Here is a 17,385-nt window from a genome sequence, read left to right as displayed (position 1 = left end):
AGTCTAGTTGATTGGACCACCAAGAATTTAGTGGCAACGATTCTTCCACCTGGCTGCTGGGCCTCAGGGTGCCTGAAAAAGGTGTGTCCCGACAAGCAAAGGCATCTTCCTTTCAGACAGGCGAGAGTTTGACACTTACTTTATAACTAGGTGTTACCTTAGCTGGAGTGGTGAAACAGGGCTGGGACAGGCCAAGGGAGGAGTACCTTGGCAAGGAGGATGTGGTCCATGCTAGAGGCTTGTGACAGACTGACCTGAATCCCATATGGGAGGACAGGAACAATCTGACCCAACAGGTCAGAAATGACAATTCGTAGAAAGTGAAATTGAAGATTGGCATGCTGAAGAGATTTCCCCGAGGTCACTGGCTGCTTGACACAACCATAGATAGAACTGAACTTTTACCTAAAATCCAGTCACCAGACCACATCCTGCAGAGAGAATACTCATCCTCCTCCAAGGCCCAATCAGTGAATTTGACTGGAATGTGACTTTGACGTATTGCTGTGCTGTCTGGGCAAGGCTCATTGAAAGTTTGTCCTCGCAGAAGCACTTTCGTTCCTCCTAGTGAGCCCTGGATTCTAGGAGGAAAATTCCTGAGGTTATTCATCCCATTGCTTCTGGGAACACATATGTGAAGGAACACTTCTTAGTCAAAAGAAATTTCCATAGACAATTATCAAGCACTGAAGGTTTTCCTGACAAGGCACGTATACCTACACCGTTGGTTAGTAACCGATACTAGCTAGCATCAGATAATATTACATCAAATTTCTCTTTGTGGTTTGACTTTTGCATATTCTGAGAAGACAAGTATGAATCACAGGTATTCAGCTTGCTAACAGATTCCCAGCATTTGCCAATCTCTGCAGTCACTTGAAATTCTCCCAGTTGGCTTCAAGCCAACGGGCCCTGTAGGCAGCACAAGATGCTTATGGAAACTCAGTGTGTGCGAATTACTTCCAGGATCTTTGAACCCCAGGGATGGTAAATGTTTTACATTGTGAAAAATGCTAAGGAGATGTATACTCCTCTCCCCTCCTCAACTCCATCTTTTCCCCAGATGCAAATCTTACTTAGTATTTTAATTGAATTCATTAACCCCCTATTAAGGCTTTGGCTAATGGAGCGAGAATTACCTTTTTCCAGAGAATTTACTATTTCCCATCCAGAAACAGAAATCTAATGATGTAATATTCATTGAAGAGAATTTTTCTAGAATGGAGAAAAAAGTCTCATTTTCAGTACCAGGGGAAAGCCAATGACTGTATGTGCTGAAGAGTAACACCCAAGGAGCAGTCCCATCTATTTGACTCAATATGCGATCTTGTACAAGCTCATTTATGCTCCACTCTGGTCTCTGATAAACTTATGAAGCCTATTGTGGAATCGAGGTATGCTGTATTTGTGAAGTATCTTCTAAGAGCAAAGAATCTATTCCTTATCACAACCCTATAGGATAGGTACTTTCACTTCCATTTTTCAACAAAAAGTAAGCCTCAGAGAGGTTAGTTTTCCAAGATTACCCGTTTAGTAGTAGTGCTAGGACTTGAATCCTTGTCTGCCTAGTTTTAGAATCCAACTAGCACACCTCCTAACAGTGGGCTGGGGAAATAGGTGGAAGTCAAAGACTGTCTTTTGGCTTCACAACCAAGTGTGCAGACTTAGCAAATTTTGTTCTTTCCAGTATCCATCCTCTCTGGAAACTGCTTGCTCTCATTTCATTCCACAGAAAATGAGTGAGGTGCTATTTACTGCCATGGCAGCAAAGGTATCACAATGAGAGACCTTAGGATGTCAAGGAAAACACAAAGCAGCAATGTTCAGTTGTAGAACACAGAGACTACGAGATTTGATACAGAGATCACTCTGTGAAAGTGAATATTTAGGTAATTGCCTAGTTGGCTCCAGAACTGAATGTAGATCAGTATTTTTCTTTCTTTTTTTTTTTTTAGACAGAGTCTCACTTTGTTGCCCAGGCTAGAGTGAGTGCCGTGGCATCAGCCTAGCTCACAGCAACCTCAAACTCCTGGGCTCAAGCAATCCTGCTGCTTCAGCCTCCCAAGTAGCTGAGACTACAGGCATGCACCACCATGCCCGGTTAATTTTTTCTATATATATTAGTTGGCCAATTAATTTCTTTCTATTTATAGTAGAGACGGAGTCTCACTCTTGCTCAGGCTGGTTTCGAACTCCTGACCTCGAACAATCCGCCAGCCTCGGCCTCTCAGAGTGCTAGGATTACAGGCGTGAGCCACCGCGCCAGGCCTGTAGATCAGTATTAATAAAATTGTAACTTGTGTTTATGTAGTATCTTTCTCTAGTACTAAAATCCCTTTTTCAGACATTGTTTTAGCAAGTACAATGTATTCATTCCTCTGTAGGTGTGTATGTTTTCTTAAGGATGACTTACCCATGTCTTCTAAGCTATGTTTAGTGGTTGGGTATAGATCAGAGGATTGTTCTCTCTCTTTCTCTCTCTCTCTCTCTCTGTCTCTTCCTCTCACCTTTAGAGAAGAATTTCCAGGTCTGACTTAGTGGACTAAAGCAGTACTTTAATGCAATGGTTAATTTCCAGTGGTTAATTTAAGGATTGCTGAGGATCCCTTTTAAGGTTTTCTAATCTATTAAGGGTCTTGAAATCTAATGTAAATTGCTCTAAAAATTTAAGATTTCACCTCTTAAGAAAGATATGACCTGAAAATAGAAACTTCATTAAAAAAATCAATCAGAGAAGTCACCATTTGAGTTAACTTCTTTGGGAAAAATAAAGTTATTACTGTTTTTCATTTTATTGAAAATATTTTCTAGTATTTACAAAATAAGATTTAACTTTCAAAAATTTATTTTTCACACAGCTTTAATGGGGCATACCTGTTTTCTGCAGCATCACACCTTGGCAGGGCTCTTGAGTAGGAGGAGAAAATTTATGTTTTTATCTTGGCTCTCCCATTAGCTAGCTGTGTGTCCTTGGGCAATTCACCTAACCTCTCTGAATTTCATGGTTATTATTGTAAATGAGGAGATTGGGCTATTTGAGATCTCATGCTATCTGCCAGGTCTGAAATTCTATGATTTTATTGCATACCATCTGGTTTCTGGGTTAAAACAAACTAACAAAAACAACCTCATTATATCATATATACTATTACTACTACTAATTCCTTGTGAATTGTTTTCTAGAATGTTTGGTATGGATTTGTTTGTTATTGGAAAGTCCTCAAGAAACATAACATTACATGTAAATTTTCATTTAAGGGGAAAAGCGTGTGGTTCCAAGTATTTTATGAAGATTCAAGTACTGTACTTATCTGTTAAGCTGTTTAACACACAAGAAGAGAGGAGGAATACATGGAGTGTGAGAAGCTGGAAGTAACTTTAATTTTATTCAATAAATAACAGATATTTTATTTCCCAATATTTTAGTGTGGAATTATAATCATGCATTTGTTCCCTCCTTCTTTCCTTTCTGGCCAGATAAGCAGATATGTTGTTTTACATAGCAAGGGTGTTGATGGTGGCTGAAAGGAAAACAATCTGATTTTTGAACAGATTGTTTTTTATGGGTCAGCACTTTTGTGACTATAACAGACCGTGACTGATTAAGACAAATGGTTTGTTGGATGACTTAAAGGAAGGCGAGGTTCGTTCCGTGAGTGACTATAGAAGGTAATAATTCTGGGTTTTGAGAGCGGCCATTATGCATAAACTCTAGCTATCAAGACCTAGGCTTGGCAAAATCAGGTCTCCTTTGGACGACTTTTTCTTACGCTGGAATACGTCAGATTTTCAGTTGAAGAGAAGGAAGACTGGTGATACTCTATTTAAACGCGACCCTGATAAGACTGAAGAGATATGGTAACTAAATACAGTGTATGATCTATCTTATGTTGAATTTGGGACTAAAAAAAGTGTATAAAGAATGTCACTGGCACAAACAGTGTAGTTGGATTATGGACTGCAAATTAGAAAATAAAATTATATCAATGTGAAATTTCGTATAATTTATTTTAGTAATTATACTCTGGTCATGCTTTTTCTTAGGGAATGCTTTTTCTTAGGAAGTACACACAGAAGTATTTAGGAGCAAAAGAGTATGATGTATGCAACTCACTCTTAAACAGCTCATAAAAAATTATACACATAGAGATAGTAATAGATAAAGCAATTTTGCTTGCAATTTTTCTGTAAGTTTGATTAAAATAAAAAGTTTTGAGTAAGAGAGAGAAATGACTGCCTGATTTTTCTGACTTGTTGAGGGGGGGATGTTAACCAGTAACAAGTCTATCACTTTCCCTTTAGCCAGGACCAGAAAGCCGGTGAACTTCTGAACTAGAAAGTTAAGGATTTAGCTGAATAAAAGCCCTAAGCTTATTGGTACCATGAAACCATAAGACTCTCCCTCTCCCTATCTTAACATCACAATTTGTCCTTTTGTATCATTGTCTTTTGTTCTGGATCAGTCTGGGTAAGAGCCTGAGTTAATCAGTTCCACTCCTTCAGAAAGTCTTTCTAATACCTTGACCTAAGTCAGAAGAAATATGTGTAAAATCTCCCCAGGAATTGAGGAAGACTTCGGTATTTTTCAAGCCAGTGGGCCCTTTTTAGTTGTAAGCCAAGGTCTATAGATTATATTTCACTTCTCTCCCACCCCTGGCTTAGTCTCTTCTCCTTTTTCTCACCATAAAGGGAAAAAACCCAAATCCTGGCTTTTGTGAAGCAATTTTCAGGAGGAAGGGGGCATGCAATTCCAGCCATCTGAATTGGCAGGAACAATACTGCACAATCAATAATACTACATGGCAATTTTTGTTTTTCTAAAAGTCAAATTAAAATGAACACATCTATTCCTGTTTTTCCTAAGACCCATGAAAAGTTTGGGGGTGGTGTGAAGGGGGAACAGCACTAGTGAGTTAATAGACGGAAGGCAACACATTAGGGTCTTTTATTTTAATGGGAGTGTTTGTTTTTACATGTGGATTTTCATTGCTCCCAAAGTATTAACAACATAATGCTGAAGATGCCAGTCTCATATTTGCAATTCCCACCCAAAGAGCTACCTTTGATCTCATCTGGAGTTCATATTCTGGGAGTCTTGGGGAATAAAAGTCTTTTCTTGCTACTTCATGGCTGTAAAAGCATGTCTGATTTGGGGGCTTCGTATAAAATGCCTGTGAAGTAGACGCCGCTTTGAAGGAATCTGGTCAGCTGTAACATTCCCGCAGGAGGAGGAGGATGGGTCAGAGAATGCGGTTCTTCTTCGAAACAAAGATTCACATTAGAGTCGTGAGTCTGAAGGAGGTTAGAAGGATACCTTTTGCCTTCAGGGTGTCCCATCTCAGTCACTGGGTACTAGTCTGGGCAGGTAACGCTTTAGTTGACACCTTCAGGATGAACAGACAGGGAGAAACTTGTAGTCATTTTTCTTGGCAGAAGCCACAACCCAGCCCAAGTTAATTATGTCTGAGAAGAAGAATAGTGTCTGGGCACCTGCAATTTTCAATTTGGTACCTCATTTTCCAGTGCCAAGTATTCCATCAAGCCATTCACATGTATTTTCACAAAGTCCCTTTCTGGTTTCGTGTTAGACAATGGGAACACTGAGTGTATAAACGTTTATATAATTGTCTCTGTTCACTGAGAATTTCATGTGTGCCAGAGCTGATTAAGTTCTATACATGCATCCTGCTATTTAATCTTCATAACAATGCTTCAAAGGAGGTATTATTATTGCTCCCACTTAGCAGTTGAGAACACTGGGGCATCAAGACTATCTTGCCCCAAATCATATGACTAAGTAATATGAAATCAGTGAGAGACTCAAAACTGAGAGACTCAAAAATTGAGCCTATCAGACTTTGTATAAAGTTCTATCTATGGAGATATATATCTATATTTCTATAGATATATATCTATATATTCCTATGAATTAGAGGGTAGGCATTATTGCTCCTGATTTTATAGTCAGACTTAATTTAGGAATATTTGCCCCAAACTATAGATTCATTAGAGCTAAACCCAGAACTGCTATTCTCTACTCTGTTTCAACCTCTTCCTTTCCCTAATAATGAGTGTCACTAATGTTGGAACTCAGAACATGATATCCCAAAGTGTGGTGTTTTGGCATTCTGAGTACTTTGAACTAAAGGAGATTAGAAGGGTGCTTTAGAAGCAAGACCTTCTCCTGCCCTACTGTCTCCTTTCCCCATTTTTTCTCCCAAAGCAGGTTATAAGAACTAGAATTCCTCTTTCCAAAGGTGGGTCATGGAAACTAGAACTCCTCTCCCCCAAAGCAAGTCCTAAAACCTAGATGTGCCACTCTTTGACCTTCTTCTTTCTTCCCTAAAGACCCTCATGTGACAGGTATCCTGCCCTGTACCTAGAGGATGGAATGATACACAGACAGGTCAAGAAGAATCTTAACAAACAGGCCTTGCTAGGTGTCTCCCTCAGTCTATTACCATTAGGTTATATCATTTTTATCCAATCATGTTTCCACACAGCTGTCCATTCTTCATCAAACATAAGCATAAACATACCAGATTTCCCTGGGATTCTGGATCTTCATTTCTTAAGGCTCCTGTATGAAATAAAACTTTGATTAAAGAAATCTGTTATGCTTTTCTGTTGCTAACTTGTCTTTTAGTACAAGAGTGTCAGCCATGCCCCTTGTGATGGGTGGGGAAAAAGTATTGCCATTTTTTTCCCTACACTGGCATTGCATTGTCCTTAGAAAAGGCTCTGATTTAAAGATTAGGAAAAACTGAGAAAATTACTTTCAAAATATATTACTTGCCTCTCTATTGACTCCTTCTCCACAAACCATAAGTGTGCTCATATCTCATCTAAAACAAAACATAATAAAGCAAACAAAACAACAAAATAAACAAACAAAACCCATCTCTCACAACTCTTCATCCTCCCCCAGCTCTAGTCCTGTTTGTATCTTTCCCTTAGCAAGAAAACTTCTTGGGGAAAAAAAAAGTCAATAATTCCCATTCTTTGACATCCTACTTCTTCTTAAACCTAGTGCAATCTGTCTCTTACACAAATCTTCCTACTGCACTAAAACTGCTCTTGAAAGGTCATCAGTGACCACCCAATGTCAGATCTAATGTGTTAATATCTTTCCCCTTCCCAAAATTTTATTATAAAATTTTTAATTATACAGAAAGTTGAAAGAACTGCATAGTGAATACCCATATAGTTTACACTTAAATTCTATAATAAATATTTTACTGTATTTTATTTATTTATCCATCAATTCATTTATTTTTTTAACTGTAATTCCAAGTAAGTTGCAGATATTGGTGTACTGTACTCCTAAACACTTCAACATGCTTAACATGACTAGATATATACTGATTTTAATTTGGCATAGTATCTTGTCACATCTCTGCTAAAGTTTCCAAATTCAGTTTTAATCTCTCCTGACTCTAGTATCCAAATTTGCAATGAACAGTTGGCTATCAGTCTTATAATTCTCTTTTCTTTGTTACAGTTTCTTCTTACCTTTATTACCTTTCCCTTTCAATATACCTTCTACCCTCTTTTCTTCTACCCCCTCCCTAAACATTGATGTGTTTGATCTCTTTGGCTTTGACTGTATTCTCCTACATCTCTCTCATTTTCCGTTAAGTTAGGTTAAGTTCCCCAAGGAACAAATGATAAAATGAACATTTGTTTATAGGAAGTTTATTGGGGAGTACTTTTAGGAATAACAAAAGACATAGTCTACCCCTAAGCAGAGTCCTGCAGTTTGGATAGTTCTTCAGAACTGTCCCAAATCAAGGCAAGATGGCTATGCCTTTTACCCTTTCATCAAGTAGTGATTAGAAGTCCAATGTACACCTTGGGCCTTTTTGCTGAAGCCTCTGGGTGTATGATAAATTAAAACCCAGACTTTGGAAAACACAATGCTATGAACTGCTGTATGATATAGCTTACATTGGATAGGAACTTTACTGTCTCTGAGAATTATTGTTTGCCCAAAGAAACGTGTGTGTGTGTGTGTGTGTGTGTGTGTGTGTGTGTGTGTGTGTATCCAGAGTTACCAATAGGAAATAAAAGGGATTCAACAAGAATTGGGTGATATGGGCATATATTTATCACCCACTAGCAGAAAGGCCCTGATATGTGCCTGGACTTGGAAATGGTGTTGTCACACATGGTGGGGTAGGTTCTGTAATGCAAAACTCTAGGGATTGTCTTTCATCTCATAACCAAACCTGTTACTGTGCCATTCCAAATGATCTGTTTTCCCCAACTACTTTATGAGACAAGCCTATACTCTTTTTATTATTTTATTTAATTAATTTATTAATTAATTTTTATTTTAGCATATTATGGGGGTACAAGTGTTAAAGTTATGTATATTGCCCCCCTCGAGTAAGAACTTCAAGCGTGTCCTTCTTTCAAACGTTGCACATCTTACTCGTTGTGTTAGTATATATCCATCCCCTTCTCCCCCCTCCCACCAGCCCGACACCTGATAAATGTTATTCCTATATGTCCACTTAGGTGTTGATCCTTTAATACCAATTTGCTGGTGAGTACATGTGGTGCTTGTTTTTCCATTCTTGAGATACTTCACTTAGTAGAATGGGTTCCAGCTCTATCCAGGAATATACAAGAGGTGCTATATCACCATTGTTTCTTAAAGCTGAGTAAGTACTCCATGGTATACATATACCACATTTTATTAATCCACTCATGAATTGATGGGCACTTAGGTTGTTTCCACAGTTTTGCAATTGTGAATTGTGCTGCTATAAGCATTCGAGTGCAGGTGACATTTATATTTTATTCCCAGTCATTTTTATCCTTATTGGGTTTTTTTGTCTACTTGTTTTATCGATTACTGAGAGAGGGTATATTAAAAATTTCTGACTATAATTGTGGATTTATCTGTTTTTCCTTTAAAATTTTATTGTTTTTTGCTTCATGTATTTTCAAACACTGGCTTTAGGTACCTATACACATATTATTATTATGTCCTTTTGACTCCTTTATCATTATTAAATGTCTCTCTTTATGCCTGATAATATTTCTTGTTCTAAAGTTTACTTTCTCTGATATTAATATTAATATAACCACTTCAACTTCCTTATGCTTAATGTTTACATAGTATATATATTTCCCATTCTTTTACTTTTAACCTGGGTTTTCATATTTGAAGTGAGTTTCTTCCTTGGAAACAGCATATAGGTGGAAACAGTATAAAGTTGGGTTTTGCCTTCTTATCCAATCTGATCATCTCTGCCATTTAATTTGAATGTTTAGGCCATTTATATTTAATGTGATTATTAGTATGGTTTTGTTTAAATTTACCACCTTGCTATTTGTTTTCTATTTACCCTATATCACCTTTGTTCCCCTTTTCCTCTTTTCTTACCTTCTTTTGAATTGGGTATTTTGTATGATTGCATTTTCTCTACTATTGGTGTATTGGTAATAACTCTTTGTTTAATATTTTTGGCAGTTGCAGTAAAATTTACCATACATATCTTTAACTTATCACAATTTACCTTCAAAAATATTTTATTACTTCATATTTAGTGTAAGAAACTTACAATAATATTTATCCACCTTCACTCTACATCTCTTATAGTACTTGATATATGTTATAAGGCCCACAATATATTGTTATTATTTTTGTCTTAAACAGTCCTTTATCTTTTAAAGAGATTAAAAAAATTCTACTCACATATTTACCATTCCTAGTGCTCCTTAGTTCTTTGTGTAAATCCAAATTTCCATCTGGCATTGTCTTTCTTCTGCATGAAGAACTTCCTGTAGTGCAGGTTTGTTGGTGATGAATTATTTCAGCTTTTGTTTATCTTAGCAATCTTTATTTTGCCTTCATTTTTGGAAAATATTTTTATTGGAAATAGAACTCTAGGTTGATAGTTGTTTTCTTTCATCACTTTGAAGATGTCATATCATGGAAAGTAAGCCCCGGAGTTTTGTATTACACAGACTACATTACCTTATGATAATTCCTTGTTAGAGTTTATGCACACTTAAAATCTTCTCTACTAGTGTGTGATAAATATATGTCTTTCTTCTCCCATTCTTCTTGAATACCTCTAGCTTTCTATTGGCAACACCAAATAGAACACACACACATACGTTTACTTGATAAAAGTGTAATTCTTGGAGAAAGTGCAGTCTGATTTCCTACGAAAGTAGAAAAAATTTCCTCAAGTCAATGTTATCTACCAGCAGCCCTTCATATAATTCTTCAGAACATGTTCAATTTCCCTTTTCTGATGATCTGGACCCATATTATGTCTTATATGTACAAAGAAATTAAATTAATAGTATGAATAGATAATAGTTATTTTCTAACTCCCTCTTTTGCTTATACAAAGAACTGGCAAAATTTTTGAAATTATACTTTTTCCTTATATTGGGTGACATAAAGTTCTTATTTTGCTCCTAATCAGAAGAGATGTGGCTAGGTGATTGCTTGTTTTTCACTTTTGATTACGTTTGTACAATATCTTTCCTTTTTCCTTAAAGATAATTCTCTCCTTTGGGATCTCATTGCTCTCTGAAGATCAATCATAACACCTATGACAGTTAACTGTATTTGTTTACTTATATATCACTTTTTATTCTATTAATCTATATGTCTAGAAGAGAAAAGTCCATAATTTATTTTCATGTTTCCAGAGCATTGCATAAGGCATGGGATATATTAATCTTTTAAGAAATATTTGTTGAGTGCATTAATGAATAAATGAAACACTAGGCAATTATTTTGGTGCTATTGCTTGAATCTTGAAATTAATCAAGTGTGTATGATAGTCAATCTTGTTCAAGGGGCTATGATTGTAGCAATATCAGTATGATTTCATAATATAGATAATCAATTTATTTTGTGAAGTCAATATGAAGATTACAGCAAGGAGCCATTTTGGAAAAATAAACCTGTGATCTCTGGGGAAAATCTTTCAATGTAATAGAAACACTTGGAGAAATCATTTATTGGAAGCTTTTTGAGAATGTCTGCTGTTAAAATATGAAAGATAAAGTAGAAATTGATGGAGAAGATAATTTCATTTGAGGTGGTTGAATTCTTTAATGTGTAAGGCCAAACTGTGACATAAAAATGTATGAAAAGGGATTAGAAACATGAAAATGGTGAAGATCCTTTGAGAATCTAGGTCTATTCATATATAGCTCTCCAGATTGGAGCCAGAGGGGGCAGGAAATAAAAGCAGCATATGCTACAACCCCCTCTGCCCCTCTTCCTCCCCACCCCCTTATCCATTGCCTGGAGTCCAAGTGATTATGTTTTGGCAGAACCTTAGACCAGTAATTTATTCAATCTAAATATCAAGTTACCCTTAGGAATGAACTGAGTCAGTAGCCCACTGACTCTTAATAAAGTGAGTCCACAGAAAATTTGTTTTATGAGCTGTTAAGATATCCTTTAATTTAACAATTTCCAGAATTAATATCACAGAAGCAACTAAGTAGGACTCATGAATATGAAACCATTTGGAAAATAAAAAAGATACAAAGAACATTGCTCTATGCATGCCACCAATGGACTCCTGGGAGGACATTTGTTGGAGATAAACAGAAATGTTCAAAATTTGGTATAATTTAATTTGGGAGCTGTTTGTACTGAGTGAATCTTGGCAAAGACTACAAACTATGGAGTCAGATTTAAATTTGGTTTTTAGAAAAAGAACAGTCTTACATGTTAAGAGGACAGCATAATTAATATTATTCTGGCCACTTTTTGGTCACATCTGTGCTGCAGATTTGGCTGTTAGTTGAGTGTTTGCATGTCCTAGTCTGAGGGCTGGGAAAACATGGTCATGAGTTATTAAGATTATAAATATGACCTAGGTAAATGCATGTATGTGTTTAAGCACAAGCACAAATGCCCTCACATGTGCCTCCTCATATGTGGTGCCTCAATTCTAACACAAGCTAGATATTGTGGGTTGTCATTTGCATGTTTGTTTTTTCCTCCAACAAGTGACTGAAATTCAGGAGCTATTTGTAAACTAGTTGTAGCTAGAACCACAAATTCAGAAACTTTCAGAAGAATGGTTATTTTGATTTGGAGACCCTAACTTTTAGTGTGTATGCTTTAATTTGTTATATTTTATCACCATATGCAAACAAGTCAGATTATATTTAGTGTAGTTCTGGGCTCATGCAACTGAAAAACTTGTTTAGCTATCATTTATAGGACAGTAATGGCCTTTTTAGCATATGATATCAGATCTGAACCTTCCACTAAGAGGTCTCAGTGATGGTTCTCAGTGTGTCCTGTCTTAGAGCCATGAAGTTGTGCTTACATCAGACTGCACTTTCAATCTTCAATCTTCAGAATAGAGCACACCTCAGGCTCAAACAGGAATTAAGCCTTTGATTATGTTTTCAGATATTTTAAGTCCAGAAATCCAGCTTCTTTTATGTCTGTCTCTAATAGACTAAATATCATGCCTTTGACCTTCTTGAAAATTTTTCATAGTGATTTAGAGTGTTATCTGTAGTTTGAGAACTTGACTTTGTGAGCTAGTATTCCTACTTGTAATGTCTCTATTTTCTTATTTGTAGTATGTAGCTATTAATGACATCTACAACATAAGGTTATTTTATGGAGCATATAAAGTGTCTCTCATAGTGCTTGGTACCTGGTAAGCACTCAGTAAATGTAAGTTATCACATTACAATTAAATCAATTATTATTATTAAGAAGGGTTTAAGAAATCTCTGTCATCTATTCATTCTAAGAAAGAGGTCAGATCTGCTGAAATACTGGTAAATGTTCAGCTTCATGGAAGATCAAGTAAATGTAAATTGCCATGTTATATGCGTCTCAGATACAGGGAAAGAAGCCAGATGTGGCCGTAAATTTCACTAGGGCTTTACTTTTTTAAAAAGCATAATAATATGAGAAAGCTAAGTCAAATAAAGAGTACTATGAAATCAGCACTATTTTAATATCACATTAGTAATTACACAGATTATCCTAGAGTGATTTCCAAATGACTTTTTCTATCACCTACACCAGTGCATTTTGTACATGTGCAAGCATATACTTGCATGTGAACATGTAACATCCAGTTATTGATTTAAGAACAAAGACTCCCCAAAGGAGTTTTAAAAACTCTGCTATGTCCCAGCATGCTGTTCTATATTTTACATCCATCTCTGAGTCAGCAGAAAAGTGTGTAGAATCATATAAAGTCTGATAACTCCCCTGCTAGTCCATGAAGTCAGAACCCACACATGGGGGTTGGTGTGAATTACTTATCCTATTCTAGGTCTGGAACATATCATTACCACAAAATTCATTGCCTATGCAATCATCAGGGCTGATGGTAATATAAGAATAGTTGGGGCATGAAACCACAGTAAATTGTCAGGATTGTCTAGCATATGGTGGATCAGACACAGAGATACTTTCTTCTGATCTCTGGGGAAGCAATATTATACTGTAGGCTGGGCAGCAAGCCACTAATTTGGGGCTGAAAATTCGAATTGTTCCTTTGTCACTAACCTGTGGTATGGTTTTGCAGCTAGTCACTTGGTTAGTTTATACGTGTATGAGCATACACTCAGAGGCTTATCTATGTGGTTGCAAACAGGTTTCAGAACCAGCCTTAAAGCAAACTAGAAAGCCTCATTCCAAAGTCCTCTGATTATAAGAGCCAAATCAACAAACCATTTCAGTAGATAGAAAAGGTGATCCAGTCCCACCTTGCCTACTGAAATGTCATGGGAAGATAATGATGAACTAGCTGCTCAACTTCCTTTATACCATGGTGCCGTGTAGATCCCATGGGCTCTTTCAGTGGCTCTCAGTTTGCTCAGGGCAATGAGAAATGATGGGAGTCAGCATAATATAATAGTAAAGAACTTGGAATTTGGAGACAGATGGTTAAGTGTTCCGATCCCAACTCTGTCACTTACCATTGCCTGAATTTGGGAAAGTCAAAGTTAACCTTTTTCAAACTATCTCCTCATATATAAAAATGGGAAAATAATAGGATCTTCCTTATGGTATGGTTAATAGTTAGCTGTCAATGAATGTAAGGTGACACTGTTGGTATACATTCAAAATGTATGGGGTAGCTACCATTTTAAACTATGAAACTATAGCCTAGACCTCATAGAGGATTCTGAGAATTACTTGCCATGAACAGTCCAGGAGTTTTCAGAAAATTTAATGAGACTTTGAGGATAGTAAATGATCAATGTCAGTGTTATGAGATGTGGGAGAATCTCTGTTTCTTAAACAGTTTAATAATATTTATTCCCAAAGGTTACTGTAAAATTTAATGAGATAGGGCAAACAACATTCCAAACACCCTGATTGGTATGTAGAAGACACTTGGCAACAAAAATTTCCCTTTTCCTTTTATTTCTTGAGTGCACTTGCCTTGGACCTATGCGGCTTGGGTTGTCTCCAGGTGGCTGCTGCCACTGAAGGAGCTGGCTGTATCTCAGGGGTTTATAGCAGATGCCTGGACCAAAGATGGGCTTCACCTGGAGGACTCCTGGGGTATTGGATTGATTACAAGACTGCTTTGGAGAGTAGGATCCTAGCAGAGGGAGGCAGTATGATATAATAGAAAGACACAAAGGAAAACTACTCAAAAATACTGTGTTCTAATCTTATTTCCTCCACTTACTGGCCTTGTGACCTGAGTGTTTTACTGATAATCTCCTAAATTTTGTTTTACCATCTTTGAAATGGAGGGAATACTCCACACTGCAGAGTCTGTGGTGATAATATAAAAACAAAATGTGAAAATGTGGCTTAATGAAAGTGCTTTGAAGATGGGAAATAATACAAATAAATGGAAAAAGGAACAGGAGTATGTTGGAATAAATCTGGAGTCTCATAAGTGGATCAAAACTAGATCTCCACCAGTTGCCTGAAGTGGTTGTAGATCTGGTCAAAACTCAGGTTTATTCCTCCTGGAACCTTTATTTGCACTTCTCATATGTCCAAGCTGTAAAAAGTTGCTCAGTTCAAATGTTGTCTCCTTCATTAAGTGTCTTTGGATCCCTGTCCCCACCCCCTTAATCTTGGAATTAATTGCTAAGATCTCTAAACATTTGTAATCCCCTGTCCATATTAGTACTGTTTAACAGAAATACAATGTGAGTGATATATATCATTTTATATTTTCTAGTAGCCACATTCAAACGTTAAAAAGAAACAGGTTTGAATAATTTTAATATTTTATTCAATTAAATAAATTATGTTTTATTTAATGCTAATCTTTTATTTAAAAATTTATTCCAAATTTTATAATTTTAATATGTAATCAATATAAAATTATTTATGAGCCATTTTTAATGGTTTTCATATTAAATATTTGAAATATAGTACATACTTTATATTTACTATACATCTCATTTTGGATCAGCTAAATTTCAAGTGCTCAGTGGCCACATGTGGCTAGTAGCTACCATATTGGCCAGCATTGGCTTATGTCTTCATGTGACACTGAAGTATGTCTGGTATTTGAAGTATTTACATGAATGCTACAGATGTTATTAGACTGTCAACTCTTTGAGGACAGGATCCGTTTCAGGAAAAAAGATAAATCATACAGCATTTTGCATAGTGGGTTGAAAGAATTAATATATTAACAAAGGTACAAATGAATGAATGGATGAATAAAAGAATGAAAATTGCTGAAGAGCCAGATTATTTTCATCTGGAAAACTAGCAACTGGCACTGGCCAAAATATCACTTTACTTATTAGTCATATGATCTCTTAGTATTAGACTTCTATTATTTGAGTCAACCAATATTTACCAAGTACCTAATATAAGTAAGGTAATGTGCTAAGTGTTACAGGGTACATCATATTGAATAAAAAACACAATTATTGCTCTAAATGATCTTAGTTTTAGTAGTCCCCTAATTTAGGGATATATTGCAATTTTTTTGTATACCAGCTTTAAAAAGGAAGATATAGCTCATCATGCTGTGCAATAATCTAGGATCTTGCATACCTAGAATTTAATGTGTTTGCCTAGAAATTTGCCATTTTAGCTATGCCAAACAACTTTCATAAAGATGTGTTTTTCCCCATATTCCACCATTTTAGAGTCTAACAAAATGAGGGAATATTTTAAATTTAGATTACTAACTTGCAACAAGTTATCCTTAAGGGGTGACTTAGGAACTTAATATTATTTTGTGCTTCAAGGAAAAAAACTGACACTGAGTGCTATAAATATAGCAAAGACCAATCCAAATCAGTGGCATGGGCACATAAATTCCCTAGGGGAGTTTCAAAATTCATGTTTTGGCTCTGAATACTTGATTATGCCTTTGGACCTTTAGTCAGAGGAAAATGTTTACTTGTCCGATGCCTTTCCTGAGTTGGGAATTCTTTGAGGGTCAGGGGTATCTATCTGTCTATCCATCTGTCTTAGTCCATTTTGGCTGCTATAGCAAAATAGTTGAGACTGGGTAATTTATAAATAACAGACATTTATTTCTTACAGTTCTGGAGGCTGGGAAGTCCAAGGTCTAGGGGCCTACATCTGGCAAGGACCTTCTTGCTGTGTTATCCCATGGCAGAAGGCAGAAAGGTACAAGATCAGGAGGGAGATGGAGAAGGAGAGGGACAGAAAGGAATGAGGGCGCAAAGGCATTCTTTTTTCAGGAATCCATTTGCATGCAGAATCCTCATGACTTAATTACCTCTTAAAACTCCCACCTCTCAGCACTGTTGCAATTGGGGATTAAATTGCCAACACATGAATTTTGGAGGACACATTTAAACCATAGGTCTATCAATCTACCTATCTGCTTATCTATCATTTATCCAATTGTGCACTCAGCACAATTTCTGGCACATACTGGGAGTTCAACACATGTCTATTGAGAGAATAATGCAAAGTAAAATCTTTGATGATTTTCCTTTGTGATTCATTATGTGAATCCTCTGAGATTAGTAATCTGCATTTGCCAGATGAGGAGAAAATGTGAATGGCTAATGTTGTGTACTCTATTTTACTTTCTTATTCACTGACTAACCATGTCCACAGATTTGTGGTGTATTTTCCTATTATGTTTTTATTTCCTCATGTCTTTCCCCTTCATCTGACTCACATTGTCATAACCCTTACATATTAATCATTTCGAAACCACAGTACTCTGAATCATTGATGGGTCCTGGGTTACAATGAAATACATCCTCTAGGAAATGAGAGCACTTCTAGAAAATATCTTGGCAACACATGCCTCTTTTGATAAGGTTTCTGGCTACCAACCTGGGCTCATCTAGAGCAAAGTACTAAACTTGATCTTCAGTATTCCTGTAGGTAACTCAGAAGTGCAAGTAATACGAATACTGGCAGAGTTTCTCAAGGCTACTGCATGA

The sequence above is a fragment of the Microcebus murinus genome, chromosome 11 (genome assembly GCF_040939455.1).
Source record: "Microcebus murinus isolate Inina chromosome 11, M.murinus_Inina_mat1.0, whole genome shotgun sequence".
Lineage (NCBI taxonomy): Eukaryota > Metazoa > Chordata > Mammalia > Primates > Cheirogaleidae > Microcebus > Microcebus murinus.
Note: the sequence above shows the minus strand (reverse complement) of the source record.